This window comes from Stegodyphus dumicola, chromosome 9 (genome assembly GCF_044657685.1).
Source record: "Stegodyphus dumicola isolate Sdum_Otavi_A_Nest chromosome 9, ASM4465768v1".
In the NCBI taxonomy this organism is placed as follows: Eukaryota; Metazoa; Arthropoda; class Arachnida; order Araneae; family Eresidae; genus Stegodyphus; species Stegodyphus dumicola.
In genome coordinates this window covers 67,205,778-67,226,047 of record NC_140776.1, presented here as the reverse complement: position 1 = coordinate 67,226,047, position 20,270 = coordinate 67,205,778, and the positions used below count along the sequence as shown (strand labels likewise).

Sequence of the window (20,270 nt, the reverse complement as noted above, 5' to 3'; positions counted from 1 at the left end):
TTCTATAGCCCTAAATCAAAATGAATTTGTCAATGTTCTGTCAGATCTAAGCGTTTCATATTTAAAATTTTCACGAGCAAAATTCAACAGAAATGCGTTGCGAAACCAGTTCAGCATTTCATTCATTACATAGATGATATCTGTGTATATAAAATGTCATAATGCCTCCTTGCACATATGTGAATCTGCATCACACGTCTTTGTGAACCGTTTCAAAAAAGTGTTACGTTGCTGTTGACAGTGATATTTCTAAGTACTTTGTTCGATAATTTTTATTTTCAGTTGTGTGTACATATGCCGACGGATAGTCAAGATGATTACATGTTATCCTAGTCTTTCATTTGATATTTTTCCTATTTTGATGCTAATATAAAGCTTGATAAAGTCTTTATTGCTTGACACTGTTTTTGTTATTTGCATCTCAATGTCTGATTTATTTCTTGAACACAGTATCTGAAGAGCCGACAGTCTTTAACAAACCTGTCAGGCTTTAGTCATTAAACATTCACACGGACACTGTCATCACCTATCACTTCATTTAAGATGTTAAGAATTAGGTACAGAACAGGAATTCGTTGAGTATATATTGAGTTGAAACAAAAGTTGAAAATTACAAGAGATTGCTAGTTAGGAAAGCTTAGCATGCTAATTAAATAAGAAAATGAATTTGTTTAACACTTAATCATTAGATTCTGGTTTCACGGAAAAAGAATAATCGAACTGTATTCTTAACACACAAAGTTATTATTAATTATCTGTCTATTTAATTATCCCATTCCAAAACGAAATTATCGTTATGCGAACAACCCACCACCGACGAGATCGTTGAACATTTGTAGTTCGACCCAAGTTCAGTGTATGGAAGTAATCGGTGCGAACGCATTGGCTGCATGGGTGTTTCGTCATTCTCCCCATGTGTACGTGAATACGGACTAGTGTCCATTAAAATGTCCTTCTTGAAGGCAGACGACAGCCTTCGGTTGTTTTACCGTAATGCAAATAATCCAATCCATAATGTGAACACAATGGTTTATAGACTCTGGTTTTACAGAAAAACTAATAATTGAACAAAATATGTAGCACGAAACGCTAATATAAATCATTTGCCTATAAAAATTTCTTACTGTATGTATCCTATCCAATAAACTCTTAGTTCTTATGCCTTTTTGTAATTAAGTAACTCAGCTATTGAAAACTGACATTAATATGAAGGCCGGCGAATAGAAAATCGGTATCTAATGTTACCAAAAAAAAATTTCATAATTAGAATTTTTGGCTACAGTAATTAGGCATTTATTGACATAAAATAGTATGTTTATCTTTCTATGCAAATTCATTGACAGTTAGAAAACATACAGAAAGGGCAATTCAATGTAAATGTGAGTTATAGTAGAAAGTGGTAAAATATAACCGAGGCAATTGCAAAAATTATGCAAAAAATTATGCAAGTTGTTTTATTTACTTTCACTACTGTCATAAAGTTTGCTATTTTTGAAAGCTCCAAGAATATGAATATTTTGCAATATTTTTGAAGTACTTAAATACGCTGATAAAAATCTATGGTGATCATGAAATTGTCAGTTGTCTGTTCAAAAACCTTAGGCCGAAAAATGAATTAAATGTTTTCCAGTATTTCATTTTTAATGGTATTCATAATTGCAAAGATAATTTCAGTATTTTAACTGATCCTTGTGTTGTTCATTAAAATATTGCCAATAATAAACACAATTTTCGATCTTTTTGCAAGACGTTCCTTTTCTAGCAGCATTGTGTACTTACGGTCACTTTTAAAGTTTATTCTGAAGAGAGTAGTATCTAAAAGAACTCATCTTTTTAATTCTTGTTTAGTCTCCATTTTGTATTCCGGAAATATAAGTACATACACAAAGTTGGCAATCGCATTTTCTTTCTTTCACCCTCACCTCTTTTTTGGATAGTGAGAAAAAGAAACTAATTAAACTCTGTTCTTCGAGAGTAATGAAATGAAAGAATAAATTTATAACGGTACACAGCAAACAAATGTATTGAATTGCCAAAAGGATTAGTAACTTTCAAAATTAGATTGTTCTTGACTAATTGAGTAAGTCATAATTATAGTACCACTGAAAGTGAATAAACTAACACTTTCTAGTGAATCAAGAACTAGGAAATGTTTTCAGCATGTGAAAACGACTTTAAATGCTAATATGTCGCAAATACTTAACTTCATCCAGCTTCTTTGTTTAGCCAGGTAGTACAGGTAGTTGTCCTTCCATACCAATTCGGGATATGCAACTTTTTGTGTGTGAAAGAGAAAGTGTTATATTCAGTAAGATGCTCTCGTTCAAAACTGGGATGTATCTTAAAGATATAGCTTTTTTGTGCGTTTTTCCTTGATTAAATAACCATCTAATCGGTGGTAGTTTGGCCCTTTAAAGCATAGTGATTATCTTTTAATCTACACGTTAACCGTGTGGTACATTATTAAAGATGTTGTGATGATGATCTGCTGCCACATGTTAAAACATTTATATTAAATAAAGGCCTTTAAAAACTGTCTTTAAAAGTTCAATCAGCGCTTTGGTCAACTAGCTTCAATACAACTTCCATCCCTGGATTTTTCTGATTGTTTCGGAATTTAGCATCATTATGATGCCTTGTACGTGATATGTGTCTGGAGATTCGAAATGACTCAGCTACTGTAAAATGCATTAAGGCTTTTGATCATTAGTGGAGAGTGTTAAAGAAGCTTATTTACCGATAGATAAGCCGCATCGTTCAATCGATTTTTATCAAAATTTAATCATTCTTTCAATTCGTGCCGCTTGTGATAAAGGCAGGTGATAATCTCAAGCACGGCAAAATGATTTTCAATGCTTTCATTCATTCCAGCTTTATTTCCTTGCTTGAATGAAATTGTAGATGGCCTTTGTATTTGTTCATGGTTTTTCGTTCTGAATTTAGATTTCTGATTTGTTAAGACGGCCTTTAAATGACAAGGAATAAAGCGAGCATTTTGAATGTTGAATTCCTTGGAATCTCACATTCAATTTGAAAGTAGCTCCTTTCATCGCAGTTGCGTAAGGATGTTAAATAATTTCTCTGACACATCAATAGTGCCCATTATTTGTATTTAAATCAAGTAACATCAATGGTTTAAAATACATTTATGTTGAAAAGACGCTGAACACTTTTAGCGCGAAAATTAAAAAATAATGTGCTATTGGAAAAGAAAGTTATCTATGATGAAAAGCAGTGCTATGGAATAGCTACGTAATTCTTGACAAATTCAGTCTATTGTCCATATATTATCTCCCCCTCCGCTCGGAGTTGCGAACAAATTACTACTCGCCCCTAAGGTATTTCGGAAAGCTGAAAACATTGGCACTTTGATTCTTGTAAATGAAGTCTGAATTTTTTTATAATTCCGTATTAGATACACTTCGATGATCCCTATTGTTTCTGTTGCTTAGATTTGATACGCCGAGTGTTTTTATTGTGTTAGAATTTTTTTTTTCGCTTCAAAGTAAACATATTTTGTTTTGAAAAATTGATGAAAAAAGGAAATTTGTAAGATATATTTTTTGCAAATTTATTTACTGAGGTAGTCCATTTTTTTTATCTTTTTCCTTTTCTTATTTGTAATAGTACATAATTTTAACTCTAAAACTAACACTTCCTCAAAATAGCAGATTTTTTGCCACATGGTTAAAATATAGTACACATTGATAGTACATTGTCTCGATATTAAGAGCATTGCTCGTAGTTATTTTGTTGCTGTTGATCCGAATTTTACATAATTTCTATTTGCCAGAAAAGGAAAAGAAAAATGTATTGTCTTTATTATTCAGCAGTGAGTATTTAGATTAAATAAGCTTAAATTACAAATCATATTTAACTGAAAAAATTTCTTAAAAATCTTACCTTGGTAAATTAGCAATCGAAGTACCAACAAATATTTTCTGCTGTCATATATATAGTTGAATATTGAAATTTATATTTTAAAGATATTTATATTGTAATTAATATAAAAATTTACAGTACGTATACGATAATAACTTAGAGTTATGCGTTTTGTCGATACGACAAAAATGCACATAACTATGAAATTATTAACGAAAATCACGTTCATTTAATGACATAATATTCAATTAAATTTTTATACATAAATTTCGAAGCTTCACCGAGAATTGTAAATAAAGGATTATTTTACTTATAGATTGATAGGAAGAATACAATAGGTAGCCAATCAGATATAATTGTAAAATATGTGAGCTGATAAATTTGTACATATATGCTGAATTTCAGCATTCTTTTCAATAAAATTTCTGCATTCAACCCTATAATCTCTCATGCGTTTGTTTCCGTTTTCAGGCAGCTTCTGAAAACTGTGTTATATACCAAACAACGCCCCCCCCCCAAAAAAAAACTTTGCCTCGCTATTTTTTAGGCGACCAGTGGTCGAGTATAAACGTGAGATTCACTGAACTGTGGTAGTGCGATCTTTACACAGCCGAGATGACTTCTGAACCTGATTGTACCTAGGTTCGTTTTCCAACAAACAGATCAGATGCAAGATCAGATGATCTTTGCCTCCCTTGGGTAACGTGAAAGCAATGTTACCTTGAAAAGTACTCTGAAGACATATTTTTTTAGGTAAATAGCCTTCGTATACACTGGCGTAATCAACTAACTAAAGCAAGAATTGCTTTTGTGCCGCCTAGATGGGAAAGTGGTTAGCTCTGGATGCTGTGCCGAAGGTCCCGAGCTCGAATCCCGGAGAAGGCTTGGATGTAAATTGTCTGTCCCTTCATAGGGAGTAACGGTGGCCCACCTATTCTGTGCGTTCATGATGTGAGTACGGAATACCAGAGTTTCTGGAATTCCGTAAAGATATGAAAATGGCTGATTGAATGAAGATTATTTTATCTCTTTGTATTGTTTGTTATAAATAAAACGTTGCATATTGCTGAACTGGAGAGTCCAATGCTGGCATGAGAACAATTTTTCAGCTTGAAGTAATTTCTAATCTCGATTTTCTCTAAAATCTCCTTGCAAGGTGTTTGTTGACGGGGTTTGCATTGAATCATTACATTACATTGCAAAGTTTTGAGAAAAATATCTTGTGACCATTACACAACCATTTAAAATATCCATGCAAATACATTTTCTTACGTCAGAAGACTGTTGGAGACCATGCATTCAAATAGTATGAAGAAAAGCAATCACTTGACCTGACGCAAAACGCTATCTTAAGTGTAAATAGATTATTGCGAAATATATACACTCAAGTACGAATTTTAAAAACAAAGGAAAATGCCCCCCCTTTTTTTTATTTAGTGAAATTGTTTAAATAAAAATAGTGGAGATGAAATTTTTCATAAGAGAGAAAATTTGACTTGGGTTGAAAAATATTAATGACATTGAGAGAGCTTAAAGAAACTACAATTTTTTTTATAAAAGTTTATGCATGTTATTAATTTTATAAGAAATTTATTCATTGTTTTGGCTAAAAGAATGCACGTGTTCAAAAGCTTATTTTATAAATTTTACGCAGCCTGAAAACTCTTGCCACGGAATTGTATACTGGTTCATGAATATTATGCATACCATTTATGTTTTTATGATACTTTAACAGCTTCAGTACAGTGTAAGCTTCAATGAATAGCAAATTCAGATTTCCTTTAAAAAACTGCTTGCACTTCGCTCTTACTATAGACTTTTTTTCCTTCATTAGTACATTACTCTACTTAACCAAGTTGCGTTTTTTTTTTTTAAAGGGGGGAGCGATTGAGTTATGTATTTAATTTATGCCATATTAACAAACAGCAGACTTTTAAAAGAAAAAGAAAATTTTATTTTCTCTTTCCATTGATGAACACACACATTCCGGGGAAATTTTCACTCCGTTCTCAATCATATACGCATTACTCGCTGAATGGATAAATACGTAATTTACTGGTAGTTCCAGTTAGAATTCCAGGTGACTGAAGGACCTTGATGTCCCAAGAATTTTCCTATTTTCTTTCTTGTATTGTGCAAATTCAAACCAACCTCTATCGTTAGGTATCATTTCCAAGCTGTTAGGCCTTGAGTTCTGTACTACTATTTATTAAACATTGTCTGCGTAACTTATTACCCACTTAGCACGAAAAATTAAATTTCTTAATCTAATACATTATTACTAAAAACATGTAAATACGATTAAAAAATATCATAAAAGTAACTAAACTACTTCATTAAAAATTACGTAGATGTTAACGTACTGTGCATGTCGAATTTCGTCATTTGTTGCTATGTAATTGAGTGTTTGCGTTTAAATGTAGGATTCTTAAAAATGGCGAAAGACATTTGTCGTGAAAAGGGTAAATATGATTCAGTAAAGATCAATATTTGTAGGGAGCATATATCTCGTACCTGTGTATCTCATTTTTAGCATGCTGATGCAATATGAAATGGGAAATTGTTATAAGCGAAAGTTAAAAATTTGAGAGTGTTAGTTATTGGGCCGACTTATAGTCAAGTAAATTATGAACCGCTGAACTCTGGCAGTTCGACTCCGGTTCATATCCTGGCAAACGGAGTGATTGCATTCGAGGTTTTTCTTGAGTGTAACATCAGTTATCGAGCCTATTTCTATTGTAATGTCTTCCACAAAGATATTTCTTTCTTTATTGCGGTAATCCTTGTGCACTTTGCCATTTTCAAACAAATAAACATGAATGATTAACCATCCTTTAATGACGTTAGAAAAATTCTTCCTAAATCTGTTCTGCATATTATTCCTTAAAATTTTTCATTCAAAGATTTGCCGCCGAATTTTAAAGTTTCGAATTTTGTTATTTTCAACAAAATATATGTTATTCCTAAATTTTAATAGTTTGTTCTTGTTATTGTGCAATGGCATATGTCTCTATATCTTTAAAATGGAAAATATTGTAGTTGGCATATATGCTGGTACCATATTTATTTATTGCAGATGTGAAAATTGTTTTTCCTTATTAAGTAATGAGAATATTTCTGGAATTAGAAATAAGACTATATGCTAACCTGCTGTATGCTACATATTAGCTACTTCTTCAGACAAAAATGAATCAGTTTTTCAAAATTGATTTACATTTGCAGCGATTTTGAAGTGTTGTCCAGTTAACCTAGTAAACTTACGAATGGTACCATAATATCCCATTATAAAGTTACCTATGAAGTATTTCTGGAGAGGAAAATGTTGATGTTGTTATTTATCTCTCTTTCCGCGCATGTGTATATTAATGTATTGAAAAATGCACTTTTTAAAATTGTTCTCAATTTTAATGAAGCTCGAATCGTCCATTTCATAAGTCCATAAGTTTTCTTTTCTAGATAAGTTCCTTATTTTGTAGAAATACCATTGTGCACTAATAAACATTTGGAAGTTATGCTTAACTTGTGCAGCGTAGTTGAAAGACACAATGTAATTATTCTTAAAATCGTAAAATTTGAAGCATGTAATTAAAAGAACACTTATCTGTTACTTCGTCGTTAGTGTAAAAACGACCGGTTGGTGTAAGTTGATTCTTGCCGCCGCATGTGGCAGAAGAGCGGGTATAAAAGAAACGGTTTACTTTCTTTTGTGTCGATGCATATTTTCTGCTGATTCGTATTTAGAATAGGAAGAATTATCATGGTATTATACGATTCTTCTTAAAACGCTCCCAATTTAAATCGAAACACAATTTCATGGAATAACGTTTGAATCAGTACATCAATGACTGCTACAGTAATCGTATTTAAGTCGTAATATTGAAGAGCGTCTAAGTAAACGCTTGTAAAGTAAAAAATAAATAAATAAATAAATAAATTCTGTTATTAGCACTAAAATTGTTAAATAATTTAGAGTTTCCTTTATGTGAGAATAAAGTTAGTAACTATTATTCAACTCCGTTGTGTAGTGACAACAATTATATTGATTCGTAGTTTTTTTTTTTTTTTTTTTTTTTTTTTTGTTTTTTGTTTTTTTTTTTTTTTTGAAAAAGACTTCGAAAATGCGAATCATGCTTTCAAAATTATGCATTTTTTTATAATTTGATGATTTAACTAGACATTGATTGCATTATTTAGTATCAAAATATTGATTTTCTATTCATAGAGAGCAAGCAATATTCGTTTTCAAAATAGTCAAGAAACTTGGATGAGTATTTTCATGCTGTTTGTTCTTGATATGGAAAATGTTGAATTAGTGAGTTGGATTATTTCTATTATGGCAAAGCATTCTATAGCTTTCTGCTCATTGAGAGAGGTCTCTTCATGGAGTAATTTGTATGAGGAAAACCTCGTGCAAGCAAATCCATTGAACATTCAATATAAAATGAAGCACTAATTCAAGATAAAGCACTACCAGTGCTTCGTTGTTTTAGTCGTTTTTCTTTAGATCTTCCTAAGGGAAAGTGATTAAAGTTTGCATTACATACCTGACAATCACCAAGAAGCAGCCCGTTTGACACCCTTGTTACAGTTCTGAGACGAAATACCAGTATTTTGTGACGTTAGTTCCGATAAGAAAACTAAATTTTGTGCTTTGAAATCGTCAAATCAGTCGCAGTAACGAAAGTGTAATATTTTCTCGCAGCCCTAATTTTGCTGCTCGTCTGAATTTTTCACTTTGTTTTCTTTTTTCACAATTATTATGATAGGTTCACATTCAATTGAATTTAATGATCCAAACTGGATAGTAGATGTATGAGACAATATCGAAAATTAGCAATGAAGTAATTGGTGACTAGATTGCTTAAATCCCAATTATCTTAGTAGTTTTCTCATTTTATTTATTTTGTGTATATGTGGAGTGTGATGTTGTTGATCATGCCCATTTCAGTCAGCATTTTATATTCTGCTTAATAATCGGATGATATTAATAATCATAATACTTCTTATAGACGTTTCAGCTCTAATAGACTTGAGATTTTCAGAGGAAATTTTCATCTTTTCTTGTTATTTATGACAGATTTATTTTGTCCATATGGACCTCTCATGCCCATTGCTCATCTTGGCCAAAAAGCCTTCATTGGCTTCCTCCTAGAAAATATTTTATGCATCCATTTCATCTCAAGGCTGAATTCATATATCTTAAAGAATCAAAAACATTAAAACTAAAATACATTCAAAAGCATGCTACGAGCATTTATATATTAAAGTGTATATAATAATTCTATACGCATAATGTTGAAAGGATAAACATAAAGCTAACTTGAAATAGTTTATGCTCGCGAAAAGTGGTGTTTTGTAGTATGGACACGGTCTTGAAAAATGTACTTTGCAGCAATATCAAAAATTCATTTCACGAACTTACCGTTTTGTCGGAAGAAATTTTTTAGAATTGAGACGTGTTGCAGCTGAAAAAAAAAGCTGATATATTCTAAAGGTCAAGGAAAAAATGTTGTCAGCTTAATGTATTGCGAAAGATGGACATTTTTGAAATAGAAGCTGTCTAAAAATAATTTTGCCTGCTTAACGTTGAGTTTATTCTGTGATCAATATTTTGGTTGAAGTACATCAAAATAAATTACTCTTTTTAAGGTTAAGCTTCATGTCTGATAATTCTCAAAAATTTAGAAATTATATTTACCTTTCTTGACTTTATTTGATCATTTTTATGGTGATGTTTTTATATTCACATTTTGCACGCTTAAGAAAAGTAGATGTATATGATTAAAGTTAAATGTTGTATTTAAATTTGCTTTCCTTTTGAATATTCTTTAAAACACACGGGTTGAAACCATATAAAATAATTTCCTGGGTCTAAAACAAAAATTTAAAAAAAATATGAAAGTTTTCAGATTTTATATTACGCCAAAACAGGCTTTTTTTTTTTTTTTTTTTTTTTTTTTTTTTTCCATTTATAAATAAATACACGTTTTGAGAGTATTTGGGCTAACCTCACTTTGGGCTTCCTTACAGTGTTGTCAATGCTCGCTTTGAAATCGTTCAGTTTTTAATCAAAAACTGATAAATTCTTTACAAAATATGAAATAGACAATAAAACCAAATTCCATATTTGGTCTTCCAGATACCATTTTCGGATGAAGGACTACTGTATTCAAAATTTGAGGCTGTAGGTACGGTTGTTTTTTCACAATACGAGAAACATATACACGTTCATGCAGGTTCTTTATTATTTAATTTTTTAAAAATATAACGCAGGGCGATAATATTTGGTGACAACAATTAGAAAGTGATTCGCCCTTTTATAGTGATTCAACGCAAAACCCCGTTTTGACACTAATAACCCTACTTTGCTAACCCCATTTGGTCTGGAAACTACTTCTATCCACTGAAAAGTGAGAAACTACGTCTACAAATTACATCATATATGACATTAGAAACACCTGTCTTATGTTAATATCCGCTTAGCATGCAAATGTTCCTAAAAATTATCAGTTGGCTGTATTATAATACAATGTATTTTAAATTATACTAACACTCTCTCTCTCTCTATATATATAGTACATAGTCGATAATTTGAACAACGAAGTCTTTACGACATATTTAACGTCAATACGAATAATTATTTCTTAATGTCTTCCCTTATCGTTAGCTTTTGCGTGTCTGACATAATCGATTAAGTGCCCACCAGCGGCCGAGAGGTAAAGCTGCTAAACACTGATAGTTCGGTTTCTAATTTCAAAACATTTTCGTGCGTCATAAAGTGAGGCTACCGATAATTCTCGTGGGGTATATATTTGATTATGTTATGCGTTGTATTACATAATCAAAACCTTTATTCATGAGTTATGTACTATAGAAATATTGTTGTATCTATATAGTCGATGAAAATTATTTGATATCCACATTGCACTGTAAATTTTTATGAAAAAACCTGAGATCATGTAAATCTCAGCAAGTATGTCAGATAAAAAAAAAAAAGGATTTAATATTAACCATTTGCACTGCACTAAGATTGCTGCGGTGACACGAAAAGAACGTTCCAATAACAGTATTTCCGCCCGGGAGGAACTACCATTGTTCAGTGGCTTTAACTTCCTGCTCAATGCAGGAAGCTCCAAAAAGTTGTGAAATGAAAAAATATTGGAATTAGTAATGGTGCATCTTAAATAATAAGAATATTGAAGGCGAAAGCTAAATTTGAAAATTATACCTATTTATGTTTTCAATGGGAAGGGCTAATTTCTTTAAAACGAAAATTTAAATTTTCAAAAGCGTAGTTTGTTGTAAGAATTGTAGTGTATTAAAGTATTGTCAGTTCCTTTCCACATTATTTACTAAATTGTTTTTCGGCATTTCTTAAAACATTTCATCTGTCATCACATTTGTTGGAAATATGTGCTTTATTTGTTGAAGTCTTGATAATTTATATATTTGTCAAGATTTATAAATTTGAGATATATAAGGAAACTGTAACTTACAATATATGAAAGCAGAAATATTGATCATTAATTATTATTATTTCAAGATACATTGACAGACGGAGACTTCGTCTTAGCTGCTCTTATATAGCTCTTTATTTGCTGGAAAACATTTTCATACTATGTCTCTGTGCAAAGCAATAAAAGCGGTATCGTCTTTGATGCCACAGAATCCTTTCTAAAGGTATAATTACGCACATCGTAGTTTTAAATAGTTCTTATTGTTGTACTGAGCACTGAATTAATCTGAATGAAAACATTCGGATGGAACGAGTAAAAGAACACGCCGGCGTGATGCTATCGAAATAAATGTATGGAAAATTCTACAGATTCAGGTAATTTAGGCTTATATCTTTTGCATTACCTTTTTAAGAAAATTAACGAGTCTTAAGTTTTCTTTTCAGTGTGACTGAGGAATATATGAATGCGTTTGGTTATTATTATTGATTCTCATTTAATTATTTCAGTATTAATACAGATTTTTAGAACAATTTCGGTTGTATATAATTTATGTTGAAAATGTAAAGAGTATTTCTTTAAAATGTTCGACCTGAAAGCCATTTTTCTGGGTTATAAGCTCGCATTGTAATTTCTATGATAGATGGCCTTTTCGTGAAATTTCCAGGGGTATTGATTTCCATTCCTCTTCCACTACTTCCCAGGCTCCATCAGTCGTGGTGGGTTTGTTCTTAGAAAGAACTCTTTTCAAGAGACCAAAGGCACAATAATCCATAAGTGAAACTTCATGGGACTTACTGGGAATACGTTGAAAAGGTATATTCGCAATAATTGCGTCAGTCTTCCATTTTTCAAGGAATGCTGTGGTACTTTCTGAAGTATGACTTGTTGTTTTGTTTTGATGAAGTTTCACTCTTTGAAAGTTATTGAGAAAAAGAAAGTGAATTTTTCCTGTAAATATCGAACGCAAAACTGTCTTTATTGCATGTTGAGTTGATTTTTAGCGTTTTTTCTCCACTCTTCTTAGTTTCCTGTTGTAAAATAATGCTGCTTATTATTTTCGATAATAAGTAGACCTTTTTCTTGTTGCACTTATTTGTATGAACCCAAAGTTTATCAAAGAAAAAAATGCATAAATATATATATATTTCTCGCATTATGACAAAACAACGGTACATGGAGCCATCGAATTTTGAATGACGTAATCCTAATGCGAATATGGGCATGTGGAAGCCCAAATTTGAAATTTAGAATTTGTTTTATTATTGATTTCATATTTTGTAAAACTTTAACGAATTTTTGATTAACAAACTCGAGGATTTCAAAGCGAGCAATGGCAACATTGTACAGTAAAAACATTTTTGTCTCCAGCGCGCGAGACTCTGTATCGGAAATTCTATAGTTATGCTCAATTTAAAACTATTTTGCGATATTGCTCTTCAACTGAATTTTTATGGTTTAAGTGCGATTAATAAATAAAGGTAACAGACAAAATGTTAAAAAAACGCCCCTTTGGACGTAATTTAAACTCTGAAACCTTTCAGATTTTCTTTTTAAATATTTTTTTATTGTTTTTATGGGTAAATTTAAAGACTTTGACTTCAACTTTGGCGAACTTTCTCTTATTTCTTAAGATTTAACTCCAGAAACTTTAAGAAAGAGTAAATGTGTTTTTTTGGAGTCTCTCTTTTTTTTTTTTTTTTTTTCCCGTGTAGAAGTAATGATTAACGGTTTTTCCTTTTCGCGTTAATAATATTGTTTATTTTAGACTTCGAAAGTTTAATACTATGCATTTCGCAATGTTTTTGAAATATGGAATTGGAATACTTCTCTTTGTAAAGCTCAGAAACACTTCGCACAGCTTGTTTACACGCAACAGTTTGAAAAAAGAATAAATTTTAATATAGCAGACGATTATTCTCATTTCAAATAATAAGCTGTTACCAGATTATTTTTATTCGAAAACATTTGCTTTTTTATTCTTTGTCGAAATCTTTCTAAAAATGTGTAAACACCCTCTATAATAATATTCATAACGATATTTAAGTTATTTGAATCATAATAATTATTCCAGTGATTTAATATCTCTAAAGCATCTTGGATTTTCACTCTTTCCTGTGAGTAAAGTTTTCAGTTTCCATGTCTTTCCATACTTGCACATAGCTGCACAATAACTTAGCTATGCTAATCTCCAAAATATTTCTCTTAGTTTAATTTCTCTTTTCATTCTTTCAGTTAGGGGTTGTTATCGATCGTTTATTTTGTTCTTATAACGATGCGTTTACCTATGCGTGTGAAATAACGAAAGCACTACTTTAAGATACTCAAGATTTTGGTGAAATTGAATCAACTTTCTTTCTTAAAACATATCAAGAACTTTTTGCGTTTATTATTGAAACTACTCCAAAGGAAGATTGCATTTTTTAGTTTATTGAAGTTTATTTATCTGGTAGCTCCATTGAGTATACAAATCTTGAGATGTAGACTATCAATCAATTTTTATTGGCTTGCATCTTCAGAGACCTGGTTAATTTTACTAATAGGAAATCGAGTACTAATGCAGATGCATTAAACAGAATGCAGCTCTGTTTTTAGGAGTATGCACGAGTTTAGTACAATATAACAGTCATTTTTCTTTATTTTAAGAACATGGTTGCTTTATTACTGTCATGTTGGGTGATGGTTATAAAAGCATCTAAAAAATCAGTCTGTGGCTAAAAACAAGTAATACTGTTATCCAGACTTTTTTTTTTTTTTTTCTGAATGATAGGCGTATAATCTTTATAGTCACATATTCATTATTCATTTGGGCTAACTATGTCAGAATGATTTTGAAACTTCTCTGATAATTATGTAATTGATACTTCTTGATGAAGCGCGCGTATACAGATTTTTGTAAATTACCTCTAATCCAAGGTTGGGGTTTGCCTAATTTCAAAGTTTCAATCGGCGGCATTCCATTATCAGAATTCATTTAATTTTTTAATTTCAATAAGGAGAAATTTGTAGATTTCTACTTCGAGAAGTGTATTCCGTTCTGTTAACTGTGCTTTAAGATTTGAATAGGTAGTGTATTTTGACATTGAATTATGCTTTCCCTTTTATTGCATGTTTATTTAGAACCTGGCGCTTTTCAACTTAACGCAGTTATTTTATTGTTTACTTAAATGCACTGTTGGTGATAATGCAGTTCAATGCGTCGTATGAAGGAATTATGACGGACATGTTATGGGTACATTTTGTGGATCTTCGGTGCGCTATTTATGTGTTGACAACGTAGGAACTTTACAATTCTCTGCATTATATTTACTTTAGGATTCGGTAATTTATACATGAATATGTCAGCTTTTATTATTTAATCGGATTCATAATTTGTCCATCTGAGCATACTTCACCAAAATTCTGCATATTGAATTTTTTGGTCTTCTGGTTTTAAAACAGCTATGAGGAAAAATAGACTTCACTTTTACCTATTTTTACCTAATTCCTTAATTAAAAAAAAAAAAAAAAAAAAAAAAAAAAAAAAAAAATTAAAGGTTTTAGATTTTAATGTTTGCTCAAATGGGTTTGTTAAGTTTTTTACGCTCTCGCCGGGCGCGCTGTCTACCAGTCTGCTGTTACACTCACTCTTTCTAACCATTTTTTTTTTTTTTTTTTTAATCTTTATTATTATTTATAATTTTTGCACTTACAGCAAAATTACAAAAATTTTAAAAGCGGCATAGCAGTATGCGTTTCGAATTCCCAACGCAGTGTTATGTGCTCACACATTTTTCAGTTTCCCCCCCCCCAATCTTTTCAATCTTTTCTAGTTCATCATATCAATGGTCAGTTTTCTTACTAACATAGCTTTGCAAAACTTTTTGTCTTTTTTTTTATTAACGTTTTCTGTGTTTACTTTATTTATGAAATATCAGGCTCTTGGCCAGATAAAATTCGATTCAACAGTAAAATCACAAAATATTTAAAAATAGCATATCCTTAGAATTTCCGATAGACAGTTTTGCGCGCTGGAGATTAAAATGTTTTAATCCGTACAGTATTACCACTGCTTACTTTAAAATCGTTTCTTAATAAAAAATTCGTTAAAATTTTACAAAATATGAAACAGGCAAATAAAACAAATTCTGGCTCCCAGATACCCATTTTCCGGTGATCTATGAACTCCAGTACTTATTAAATAAATACCTAACATTAAGCTACAGATCTTCTTGCGTCATGAGTTTAAGGTGCATGGTTCAGGATTTGTTGTTATAAAATTTTCGAAAGTAACCAACATACGTATACTCTTGCAATGGGATGTGATCGTAAAAGCTAACAAGTCATTTCTTTTAAATTTTATTGTTGTCTTTTCTCCTGTCTCTAAACTTAGATATTTCACTATTATAAAATATACAAAGGATGTTTGCTTTTGCCATGGTTGAACTCCTTTCGTGGGACGCCGTCGAGAGAAAAGCGGCTAATATTTATGATAGATGTAAGGGGAGTAATACCACAGAAACATTGGTACTTCCCCTCCCCCCTCGTCAGTTCAGCTCGTTATCGAGACGACTAGACGAATGTAATCTTTGTTGAAGGATTTTATTCCCTCAGCCACTATTAGGCCTCTTCTGTTATTGGTAAGATGACTGATATTAACGCACGCATCCAAAAAAAAAAAAAAAAAAAAAAGTGTGGTTATTCTGCGGAAAAAATGAGAAATTGTACCGTTCGTGACGACGAAATCAATGCAACTTTTCTTGTTGTTCATATTTTGGCCTGAATTTATTAGTTACTGCTTTATTGCATGATCATAAGAAATATATGTATTTTATGTTAGTTCCAAAATTCATATGGAAATTACTGGGTCTGATTCGCCTTCTTTTTTCGAGGTCGTCTTCTGTCTGGTATTATTGCTTCCCGCTTTTGTATCAGTCAGCGTTGTTCAATTCGTTCCGAACACGGGGAGGGGGCGGTAATGCGTATGAGCTTCGTTGAGGCCGCGCTCTTATTGTCCCCTCCCCCATCGGTATTTCATTTCACAAGAATTTCCACCCCGTCTCGTTTTGTACACTTTGACGCACTGGAATTTCAGCTTCTGTTCCTTGAAGTGTGATGGTTTCAAAGTCAGTTCTGGAAAACAAGCTTCGTATTTTCGGAGAATAGGACGTTATTGGATTTTATTTTCTTGTACTTATTCGCTGTTTATTTCTAGTAGTATTTTTGTTTAAAATATCTCTGAGAAATAATGACAAGGTAGTTTATTACATCAAAAAACAAATGAAAAATAATTAAAAGATGTACAAAATAACCGTATAAAACTATTTTTATATAAACAGCTGTAAGATTTTCACTTTCTTCACGGTTATCATTGTATCTGTGATTGAAGGTATATTTTGTTACAATTTTACTTTTAAGGAAACAGAGCAAAGAATTTGTAACCTAGGAGGGAACTACGAATAAACTACTTCCTATAGAAAAACTTCTATAAATACATTCTTTCGTACTTTCTAAAGCAGACAATCATCCCGTTCTTTGCCGTAACTAGTTAGCCAACTCAAGACGACAATCGGACCTTTCGTGCTTTTTCCGTGACTAATAATGTTCAATAGCGTTTGGCTTGTTGATTAGCTTTCATAGTTATTGATTGGTTGACTAATACATTAATTATTGCGATAAATGATGGTGCATTAAATTCTCAGGAAAGAATGCCTTTGTAAGAGGGCTATGTAGAGAAAAATTGTTGCCGTAATTTTTTATGTTATCCATATGCAAGGTAATGAAAAGCACCAATGCATTCCACCAAAAACAGGTATAAAAAATGTTTTTTAACTTTATCAGTTCGATCAGTAGTGGATAGAACATGGTACAGTGTTCCCCCGCCCATTAGCAGGCCCTCAGCCAACTTCGGCTTAGCCACTACTAATGCCAGAAGTGATGGCCACTTTATTATGGACACACCTAATAGGTCGGCCACCTTTGTCTCCTATGAAAGGACGGACAGTTACAACCATGCCTTCTCCGGGATTCGAAACCAGACCCTTTGGTATCGGATTCGGCTCCCCTAACCACTATACCGTTTGGGCAGTCGATAGAGTGTATTGACAGAAGTATTTTGTATGATAATCCGCATCAGTCTTTTTCATTGAAGTATATGGTATTCTTACTAGGCAGTATATTACTTATTAAGTATGATGATGGCTAAACCACTTAAATATTGTTCTACATAATTATTCAATCTGTGAGTTAACAACAATTATTCTGCTTCAATATAAATTAGTGATTCAGTGTAACCGAAACTGTTAAAACCACTATTTATCATCTTTATAGTTAAGAAAGTACATTTTCAGTATACAGCGTTTATTCAAAATAAGTACTACCTTTTAAAATGTTCACTGCTCGTTTTAGAGAACAGAGCATTATAAGCACTTAAATGTTTAACAACATTAATGTACTTATCTCTTTGAAGAGAAAGTTCCCATTGTTTATCATACTTACTTATCTCTCTTAAAATATTTCGGCGGTATGAGTTCGCTTGATATCTACCGAGTTTCTCTTTGCTCGACTGCTTTCTGTGTTTAAACTTCATCGAATGTGATACGATCCTTCTCTTCAAGAATCTGGCGATTCCATTTCGCTGATTCCTTTTGCAAGGAAAGCACCCATTTAAACAGACCTTTTCATCGCATCACAGTTTACATTTAAGAACGCATCAACGCACTCTATTTACCTCGATTATTCCTCGGCGCTTTCTCACGGGGGATGCTGTGGAACAAACGCCATCACGGATAGTTACGATCATTTACTCGCTTTTCTTTCCATTTCTTTTGTTCCCACCCTCGAAAGTGGTGGTTATATTTTACCTACCCCTTTTCCCTTGGTAGCGTGTTATGGTGAGCGTACTAACATTTCTTTTGGAATGCTTATTGTTTTGTGCATTAACGAGCATTATATTCGCTAGGAATTGCTTTGTTTATGTTCGTAAGATAATAGTTAGAGCCGCTGTTTTCACGCGGCTAAATCTTTCTCCAGGCTCCATTAGATGTGATTCGTGCGAAAATTTGTCATGGTTTGTTTGGAGCTATTACCTTTGGCCGTGTGGTAAAATGTATAATGAATGTGGGGGTGTGAAATTTACTTTTGAAATGCGGTGTGTAATTTGTATATATAGCGGAAAACGATGGTGAAATTTTTGTTGAGATTGCTATGTTCACCTCACTTTCGTTCAAGGTGCATTATGGCTTACGTTTCTGGTCACTCACAGTGTTCATTATCGCATTTTGTAGCAACGAAATAGGGGTGGAGATCTGATGATTTGAGTATTTTATGATTTTTTTCCCCATGCTTTTACATTCCAAGGAACTTATCCTTGAATGCCTTATCGGTAATTGCCATTTGCAGGTGCTTTTGCTTTGTTGAACATGGCTTTATTTGGAGGTATGGTTATTGAAATCCCGCGAACATATTTTTACTTCCTTGTACGAAGTAAAAAGGAAGTATTGTAATCGCGAAAAGTTTCAGGCAGCATATTTCAACGAAAATATCCATTTTGACCACTATCGAATGCAATTTAACGATGTTTTTGCGTCATATCTGTACGTAAGGACAGAATAAAATACTCTTTTCCTTCAAAAAAATTATAAAACTGCTTTAAAATTAATTCTGAAGAGAATTTTTCGTGGCGTCTGTTTCGTGCGTACGTACGTATCTCGTATAACTCAAAAACGAGTAGCCTCAGAACGTTGAAATTTTGTATATAGGACTGCTATAACATGTAGATGTGCACCTCGTATTTTGGTTGCAATCGGCCGCACCAAACGTACATAAATATATTTATATATATATCCACTCTATTACCCGGGTCAGTGATCTCAGTTTCTTTACTCTTATATGTTTGTAAATTGTACATTTTTTGCTTTAAAAATGATTGAATTATGTTGTTTTCATGTTCCGGTTAAGGATTTAATGCCTTTAGTAAATTTATGTGCAATATTTTTAGAATTATCAGCAATTTTAAAGTTGTGTAATTGCCGCTAAGCCTGTTTTTAATGGCGGCCATTGATGTTTACATTTGAAACAGGAGACTAGTGGATTTGTTGCCAATCTAGAGAAACTTAGCTTCGCAACAACAAAGATAACGCATTCATTTATTATTGCCAATTAAATCATGCTTAATTCTTTCTGGAATTTTTTTGAGGAAATAAGCGTTTGAGATTTACTTCGTAATTTTTAATATAGTTATTGAGTTTTTATTATTTTTGCCTTCTCGACAAGTGAGAACTGAATTAATTAAATGAGAAATACTCAATCGTCTGTGAAAATCTGTTTCTTTTTTGTTTTGTTTGCTTAATTTCTTTTATACATAGTTCTAGCTTTATTATAGTATTTGAATAGAACATGTGACAACGATTAGATAATTCTTTAAATGATATACATTTTGTGCATTCTGAGTTATAATATGAATGAAATATAATACTGTTAAGTAAACCTAGCGCCAGAGTGCCGCTATGGTAAACAAAGTGAATTTTAAAGAATGCATTTATTATATTGTGGTTTATGCGCTTTCGGCGAAGTAGGTTTAATTCAATCTAATAAGTTTAAATAAAATGCAAGAAAAAATGCGTATAATTTAATATTCCGTACAAGGAAGTCATGTGGTGTACACATCAGATTTTTTTTTAACAAAATACTTTCCATTTTGTTGTTCCTGTTTATCTTCAGTCCTTGAGCGAGCAAGCGCATGAATAACCATAGGCTAGGTTGCACATCTGTCGTTGACACGTACACCACCATGCCGTTGGGAATCATTAATGACTTTTGGTCAGTTTTATTCCAATTTTAATCAAGAACCATGTGATGGACAGCTGGCCTACTTGTTAGCGTAGGTTTTGTATGTCCATCCAGCGGAAAGGATCAATTATTTGCCAAACCAGACTAGAGCCAGCATAGCAAGAC

At 32.2% G+C, this 20,270-nt stretch overlaps 1 protein-coding gene across 4 annotated transcripts in view; it reads left to right on the top strand.

Moving 5' to 3' along the window:
- The window catches only part of LOC118194994 (toll-like receptor Tollo), a 162,729-nt gene that overhangs the window by 25,635 nt on the left and 116,824 nt on the right, over positions 1–20,270 (top strand). The gene's annotated exons all lie outside the window — the stretch shown is intronic.